Source organism: Camellia sinensis, chromosome 8 (genome assembly GCF_055761805.1).
Source record: "Camellia sinensis isolate YWXY chromosome 8, ASM5576180v1, whole genome shotgun sequence".
Classification (NCBI taxonomy): domain Eukaryota; kingdom Viridiplantae; phylum Streptophyta; class Magnoliopsida; order Ericales; family Theaceae; genus Camellia; species Camellia sinensis.
The window spans coordinates 53247664-53255033 of record NC_138968.1 but is presented as its reverse complement, the minus strand read 5'-3'; positions in this window follow the sequence as shown (position 1 = coordinate 53255033).

Here is a 7370-nt window from a genome sequence, read left to right as displayed (position 1 = left end):
CACCCTTCCTAAGCCCAGGATAAGGATCTAGGCTGCAGGACGTTTGGTCGGAATAACCAAACACTTTACTTTAGGTTGGCTGGAAAAACCAATCTAAAGGTTGGCTGGATTAAACCAACTCTTAGTACACTTTAGCCGAAGTAATGACATCGGCTAAAGAGTGGTTGGCAGGATGAAACCAACACTTGGTACTCTTTAGCCGAAGTAAGAACATCGACTAAAAGAGTGGTTGGCTGGATTAAACCAACACTTGGTACTCTTTAGCCGAAGTAAGAACGTCGGCTAAAAGAGTGGTTAGCTGGATTAAACCAACTCCTAGTTCTCGTTAGCCGAAGTAAGAACATCGGCTAAAAGAGTAGTTGGTTGGATTAAATCTAAGGACATCGGTTAAGAGTGATTGGCTAGATTAAACCAACTCTTAGTACTTTCTAGCCGAAGTAAGGACATCGGCTAAAGAGTGGTTGGCTAGTAAGGTCAGTCAGATGGCACAGGTAAGACCGAAATAAAGTATCTTGGCCGAAAAATAGTATGGTTCAAGTTGCAGTTAGAAAGCATGCTCAAACAGGAAAGTAAACCAAGATTACAGTTGGAGCAATAGAAGTCATTAAAAAGTCATTACAGGCACAAGCATACAGATCAAACCGGAATAACAGTTAGCACAAAAGAAGATCATTCTCATTAATCAAGTTCAAAGCGATTACAAAGGGGGGGCCATAGCCAGGTTACAAGTCGAAGCAAAAAGGAGAAAAAGAAAAAATACAAAATCAGCTAAAAAGGTCATCTATTTCGACATCCAGCTCGGCATCAACCCGAAGTTCGGATTCAGACGGAATTACAGTCTGAGTTGGGAGCTCGGTCTCGGCCTGGAGCTCGGTTTCAGCAGGTTGCTCAATGGTCAGATCTTCTACCGCAGGCTCCGCCCGAACTGATTAGTTAGCTGGAACATTGTCAACCGGAGTGTCAGTTGGCTCATTCTCTTCATTGTCATCGTCAGACGCTTCAAGGAATTGTTTCTGAAGATTGGCTGCATACTCTGCCAGTGAGGCCGGAATAAAATACTGAGGAGCATTGAAGACCTCGGTGTCGGGACCGCAACCGAGCTGCTCCACGGCACCCCTCCAGCCGCATTTGAAGAACAAGTCCTTCGCAGCTTCATACTCCTGGATGTATGCAGCTTCGCCTTCTTTGAAGCCCTTCACCTCGGCATCTTCAGCTTTCTTCTTCAAAACGTTTATTTCGGCGTCCTTAACACCCTTAAGTTTCGCTAGTTCCCGCAAATACTTGTCTTTCATCTCGGTTAGGGCTCTCTGTCTGTCAGCATCGGTAGAAGCAACTAGGCCGGTCAGACGAGTCACCTCGGCCTCCAGCTCGGCCGTCCTCACTTGTTCTTGTTTGAGCTCGGCAGTTTTGGCTTCGGCCTCTGCCATGGCCTCCCTTGATGTTCTCCTGAGCTCCAACACCCGCTTGTGTGCAATGTGCTTCTTCTGAATGGCCTGTAATAGAATAAAAACTTTCCTTTTTAGCCGAGCTGAAAGTAGGAAGAATTAAAAAGGTACAAAAGCAAAAGAGAGTGCTACCTACCAGGATCATGGATTTTGTTGAAGACCGGATGGCCTTCAGCTCGGTGTTTAGCTAATTGTGGTGTTCCATGTCCTTTGGAAGGCACACACTTTTGGCAAGGTTGAAGGCCAGTATGTGATCCTTCTCAGCAACCACCGAATCAGTTTCCTCAATATCTCAGTTCTGATAAGTGAGCTTCAGTACCCACTTGGAGGTAGCTCGGTCAGATGGCTCTGGTTGCGGACTTGGTGGGTGGCTCGGTGGGAGGGTGGTTTCGTCTTCATCAACTAACCGTTGTTCGGTCTGGGTAGTCCGGGTGCGTTTAGTTCGGCGTGATGAAGAAGGCTGTTGAGAAGGAAGGGCCACCACGGTCTCTTGAGTTTGGTTTGGTGGTGGTACCTCAGCTCTGTTTGTCTCGGTCAAGAGGGCCTTGACTCTGTTTCTCTTGGCCATTTCTTCTTCAGCAGTCAGTGGGATTAGTCTAATTTGTGGCAAGGTTGGGTCCGGTTCGGGGGACCTCCTCTAGCAGAAAGTCGGTCACTCTCGCTTTTCGGCGGCCGCTGTATCTGTATGTCGGTTCAAAACTTAACAGCTTGGCCCAACTCTGTTCTGGATACCGTAGTGCGGCGCGGAGAGTGCCTAGATTGGGGTAGTTGTAAAGTGATTGAAAATGGGCTGAATCTGCGAAAAAAGACACTGTTAGCTCGGCTGCAGAATAGGAAACCGAAATAAAATGAAGCAGACAAGGAAACCGAAGTAATTATACCAGGTGTTCCTTTTTTCCAATTAATACTTCGGCCAGGAATCTGGACTTGGTGATCCTCAAAGTTCCCAGACACCCAGAAAAAATCGTCATCATTCAAGTCTCTATCCGGTGTGTTTTTTATTATTTTCTCACGTCGACGGCGTATTCTAAGATAGTACACCCAGCCGTCTTCCTTCGAACCTATGGAATACTGGTGGAAGATTTCGGCTAGACCGAGGTTAATGCCTGTCTGGCGGTTTAGTTCGGCTATACCCATTATTATATGGTAGGAGTTGGTGGAAAGCTGGGTTGGGCATAGTCTGGTTTGCCTAAGGAATTCACAAATTAGGGGTTGGACTGGAAATCTTAGCCCGGTTTCTATTATTGAAAGAAGGGTAAAGGGTACAAAGCCCTGGTTTCCCCAAGGTGTAACATCTTTTTCGGCTAAGGTTAGGTGGACGTCGTCAGGTATATTGTAATCTTTTCGGAATTCGGCTAGACCGCCCGGAGTATTTACTAAAAATCTATACTTCCCCATTTATTTTATAAGTTATGAATAAATTAGATCGGTGGCAAAATTGTGCTCAGTAGCTCGGCTGAGCGCTCAAAGTGCCTGGGCAACCTAAGTCTGCAAAGTGGAAAACAGAGGTGTTAAGCACAGATCGTTGGATCGTGCTACAAAGAAAAAAAAGCAAAGAAAATAAAAGACCTACTTCGGCTATGTAGGATGTTACAGGATCTATCTCGGTTCCAACAAGGTGATTGATATCTCGGTTGAGGGGAGGTTCTGTTAGACCGGTTGAGCTCCTAGGGGCAGCTTTCGGAGTTTGGTCTAAAACTTAGAAAGCTGGTTTAGCCCCGAAGTCGTAGTTCGGTCGGAATTGAGGTTTTCCCAATACACTGATTGCAGAATTAGTTCGGTTTCTTATCTCGGCTATGGTAAAACAAAATGTTTGATTTATTGAAACTACTGGTACGAGTGTTAGTTCGGTTGTATAGTCTGGTCTCACTGGCATCAAACTACAAACAGTTTACTAGTTCGGTTATGTGTAATTTTGGATCAAAAGCAGTGTTCTACAGGTTATTTCATGAATACCTGAGGATTATGCTAACATAGTGTTTTCAGAAGAAGCAAAGCAAATGGAAAAAAATGTGTTTTGCAAAAACACACAAAACAAAGTACGAAAACAAGGAAAGCAAGATAGAGGTGCAGTGCTTACCAGATGAAGAGGCAAGAACTGGAGATGAGAGCAGCAGCAATGGAGAACACGAGCTCAGAGGTTGAAGAGCAATGGAGGTTCAGAAAGAGAAGTTGAATAGTATGGTGAGTGATTTTGAAATGCAAAAGAGTTTGTGTTGGTGAAAGAGCTGGAGGCGGGAACTGTTCGAATATTGCGAAGTACGAGGGCGACGTTATAGCTGTGGATGGCCAATAGCCACCTGCCACGTGTTGTTAGAAAGGGAATCGATTCAGATGCTGTGATTGAAGAGACATTTTGACTGGACAAGCGGAGCCCGGTGTATAATTAGCTCGGCTGGATAGGCTGGAAGATTTTAGCTCGGCTGGAAAAACTAAAGGGCTTGAGCTCGGTTGGAAAAGTTAAAGGGTTTTAAGCTCGGCTAAAAAGGCTTAAAAACCTTAGCTCGGCTGGGAAAACAGGTAATCCCAATCATGCTACGCAGATGGAATTAAGGGGCAATTGAGAGGGTAATTTATATGAAAATTGGGCCGAGCTGGCTAATGGGCCGTTATGGGCCACAGTACTAAGAGCTGAGTAAAAAGGCCGTAAAGTTACTCCGGCCCGAGAGAGATGTAAAGTTACTCCGGTCCGGAAGCGACTTGGAGTTAGGCCGGTTTGAAGACGCTTTGAAGTTAGACCGGTCTCAGAGTTAGCCCGGTCATGATGTATTGTGGTTAGACTGGTCAGAACCTTGCTACTCGGTAGCTCGGTCTAACCACACCATTTTTTGTACATGAGGAACCGAGATAAGGAGTAGTGAAAAGGAGAACCGAGCTAAAGATGGTTCGGCCTACTCTACGACTCAGCATAGCCATGATTACCTCGGTCCTATTAGAACTCGACCATGGTAAAACCATCTCACTTGGTTTAAGCAGTGAGGGGGGTGTTGAAGGATAAGTATTATCCTTCAGGAGTATGAATCCTAGGAGGACTTTACATGGAGGAGTAAGAGTCCTACTTGGATTGTGCCACACGAAACCTATAAAAGCTCACAAACATCAACTATGGAGAGGTAACGCACAACTTTGGTTCTTTGATACATAGAGCTTTTTGTCTACTTGTCTATTTTGCTGACTTAAGCATCGGAGGGGTTTCCGGCACACACCCGCCGGCTAGCTCACGTTTGTGTTTTCAGGGAGTAAAGCGACGTCGTACGGAGGAGCGCAGACTTGATCAACAGGATTATACGAGAAGGTTTATTCCTTTCCCCTACATGACCTAAAAAAATTAAAAAGTTCAAATATTAACTTTAGCCGAGTTATCAAAATACGCCTTAGGCCTTATATATATATATATATATATATGTATATAACTATGGACAGTGTTCCTCTCTAGTTAGTTGAGTTTTCTAAGTGGAGTGTCCTGTTGGACTTTCATGGGCTCGTGATGGAGCCTACATTGATAATTTGAATCGTTTAATATTTAGATCTCGTCAAGTATTTTATTCTTATAAAAAATCATGTTGATTGAATGTTAATAGTTATTTGATCAGATTATATTTATGTCAATAATTTATTTTAAAAGTCATAGTTATTATTAACGCAAATTTAATCTGATTAAATAATTATCAATATTCAATCAATATAACTTTTGTAAAGATAAAATATTTGATAAATCTTAAATATTAAAAGTTTTGAATTATCAATCTAAACTCCGTGGTGCGTTTCGGAAACTCAACGGCATGCGATTTCGCACTGGGGAGATGCCTCGGCCTAGATATATTATGCCATTTCTGTTGTAGAAGGGAAGTTCACAAAGACGTGTAAACCACGGGTCAAAACATGTATTTTTCTTCTCACACACGTGTTCTGCACTTATGACCACATCGTGTCAAATTTTCACCTCATTACAAATATTTTTTTCTTTTTTTTTTTAAATTTTTTTTATTTACACCCTCAATCAAAATATAAAATTTTTATTTTATCTCTTTACACCTTTTACAATTCCCTTAATACCCTCATCCCTAACCTCCTCATTTCTTATTACATCTCCTATTCTTTCAAATCCTCATTCTACCCCACCCTCCAACAACTGACTCTCAAAGTAGCCAACATAAGTTTTGTTTGGGAAGTTAGGTCGGCATTTTGGCTATTGTAGTCCCGGCTAAAAAATTTATTTAAGTTGATTTTTTTATTTTTATGAGAGAAAAAATGAAATGACTATAGTTTGAACGTAACATTTTATCTTGTTAATTTTTTGACATATTTTATTTTTTTGTGACTAATTTAGTCAAAAAGTCTAATTAGCCAACATTCCAAACGATACCATAATAAGCAGGTAACAAACAATGATCATACAAGTGATGCATAACGTCTGCTTTGATTTTATCTTTTTTCATTTTAAAAAGAGAAATGTTAGGGATCATGAAAAGTCTCTCATGAAAATGATCATGAAATATTTGTGATCCTTAGATTACCTTGATTAGTGTGTGGTGCTTTATTCTAAGTGTAATCTAAAGGTCACAAATCTTTCATGATCATTTTCATGAAAGATTTTTCATGATACCTAACATTGCTATTTTAAAAATGACAACGTAAACAAAAACAAAATAAAACAAAACAAAAATATTTTTAGACGTCACTTCTGTTTACTTTTTCAAATGCTCTTTGAGAATCTAGATGTAAACAACTTCATAGTCCGACATAGCATTTCTAGCTAAAATAACAATTTTTTACATACTACAATGTCGATTTAATCAGGGCCGGCCCTGGCTTATTAGGGGTCTAAGATGAATTTTTTAAATTGGGTCCTTCATATATCATTATCTAAAAAAAAAATATTTTGTTTGGATAAAACAAAAAAGATAAAAATTTATTTCTATTGCATTACAATTTAATAAAATTTAGATAACAAATATATATATATATATATATATAATAGTTGAACTTCAATTAGTTGAATCGAATCTTTATTTTTTAACATACCAATACTATAAGAACAAAAATTAATTGGGGGTAAGGATGAGAATTTTCGACACAACTCAAGCAATATATAAAATTAACAAGTTAAGGTTGACTATTTTCAACATGAATCCAAGTATGACACAACTCAATAACATGAATTATTAGTTATATAGTTGAATATTCACTAAGGGACGCTATGACATTTTTTTAATATTTTATTTAACTCTATCTAACTGAATAAAAAAGTATATAAAATAATAATTAAGGTTAATATCTTTTTTTCATTTAAGATATATATTTTTTTGTTACCTATTTTAGAGTCAATCTAATAAAAAATATATAGTAATATGGTACACTTTTTTTAATTAGAAAAATGCAATTGAATTAAAATCAAACATTCTATGAATAATTTCATTTAGTTGAAATAAATTTTATAAAATTCAACTTATGAGAAAAATTTTAATCTCTCAATACACTTGCTAAGTTATTTTTAACTAAAAGTGAAAGTTTTCATATTAAATATCAATTGAACACGAATCAAAATAACATCACACAACAACATAAAAATAAATAAATTGAGCTAATATTAAAATAATTATGAAATAGCATGACATGATACACTCCCCTAATTAGGGGCTCTAAATTTTATTCAAAATTGGGGGCCCGAGGCGACCGCCTCAGTCGCCTCACCCCAGGACCGGCCCTGGATTTAATATAATTTTCCAATCTTTGTATCAATCGAATGATACGAATTCTATTTCTTCTATTTTCTTACGATGTCAAATGAAAATGTTATTTATGGGCCGTCCCAACACGAGAGAGAGAGGAAAAGAGGAAAAAAAACATTGCCAAATTTTAGTAATTGCTAATTTAGTTTGGCAATGCTATAATTGGAATGTAGTTCTTGAGAGATTTGCTTTA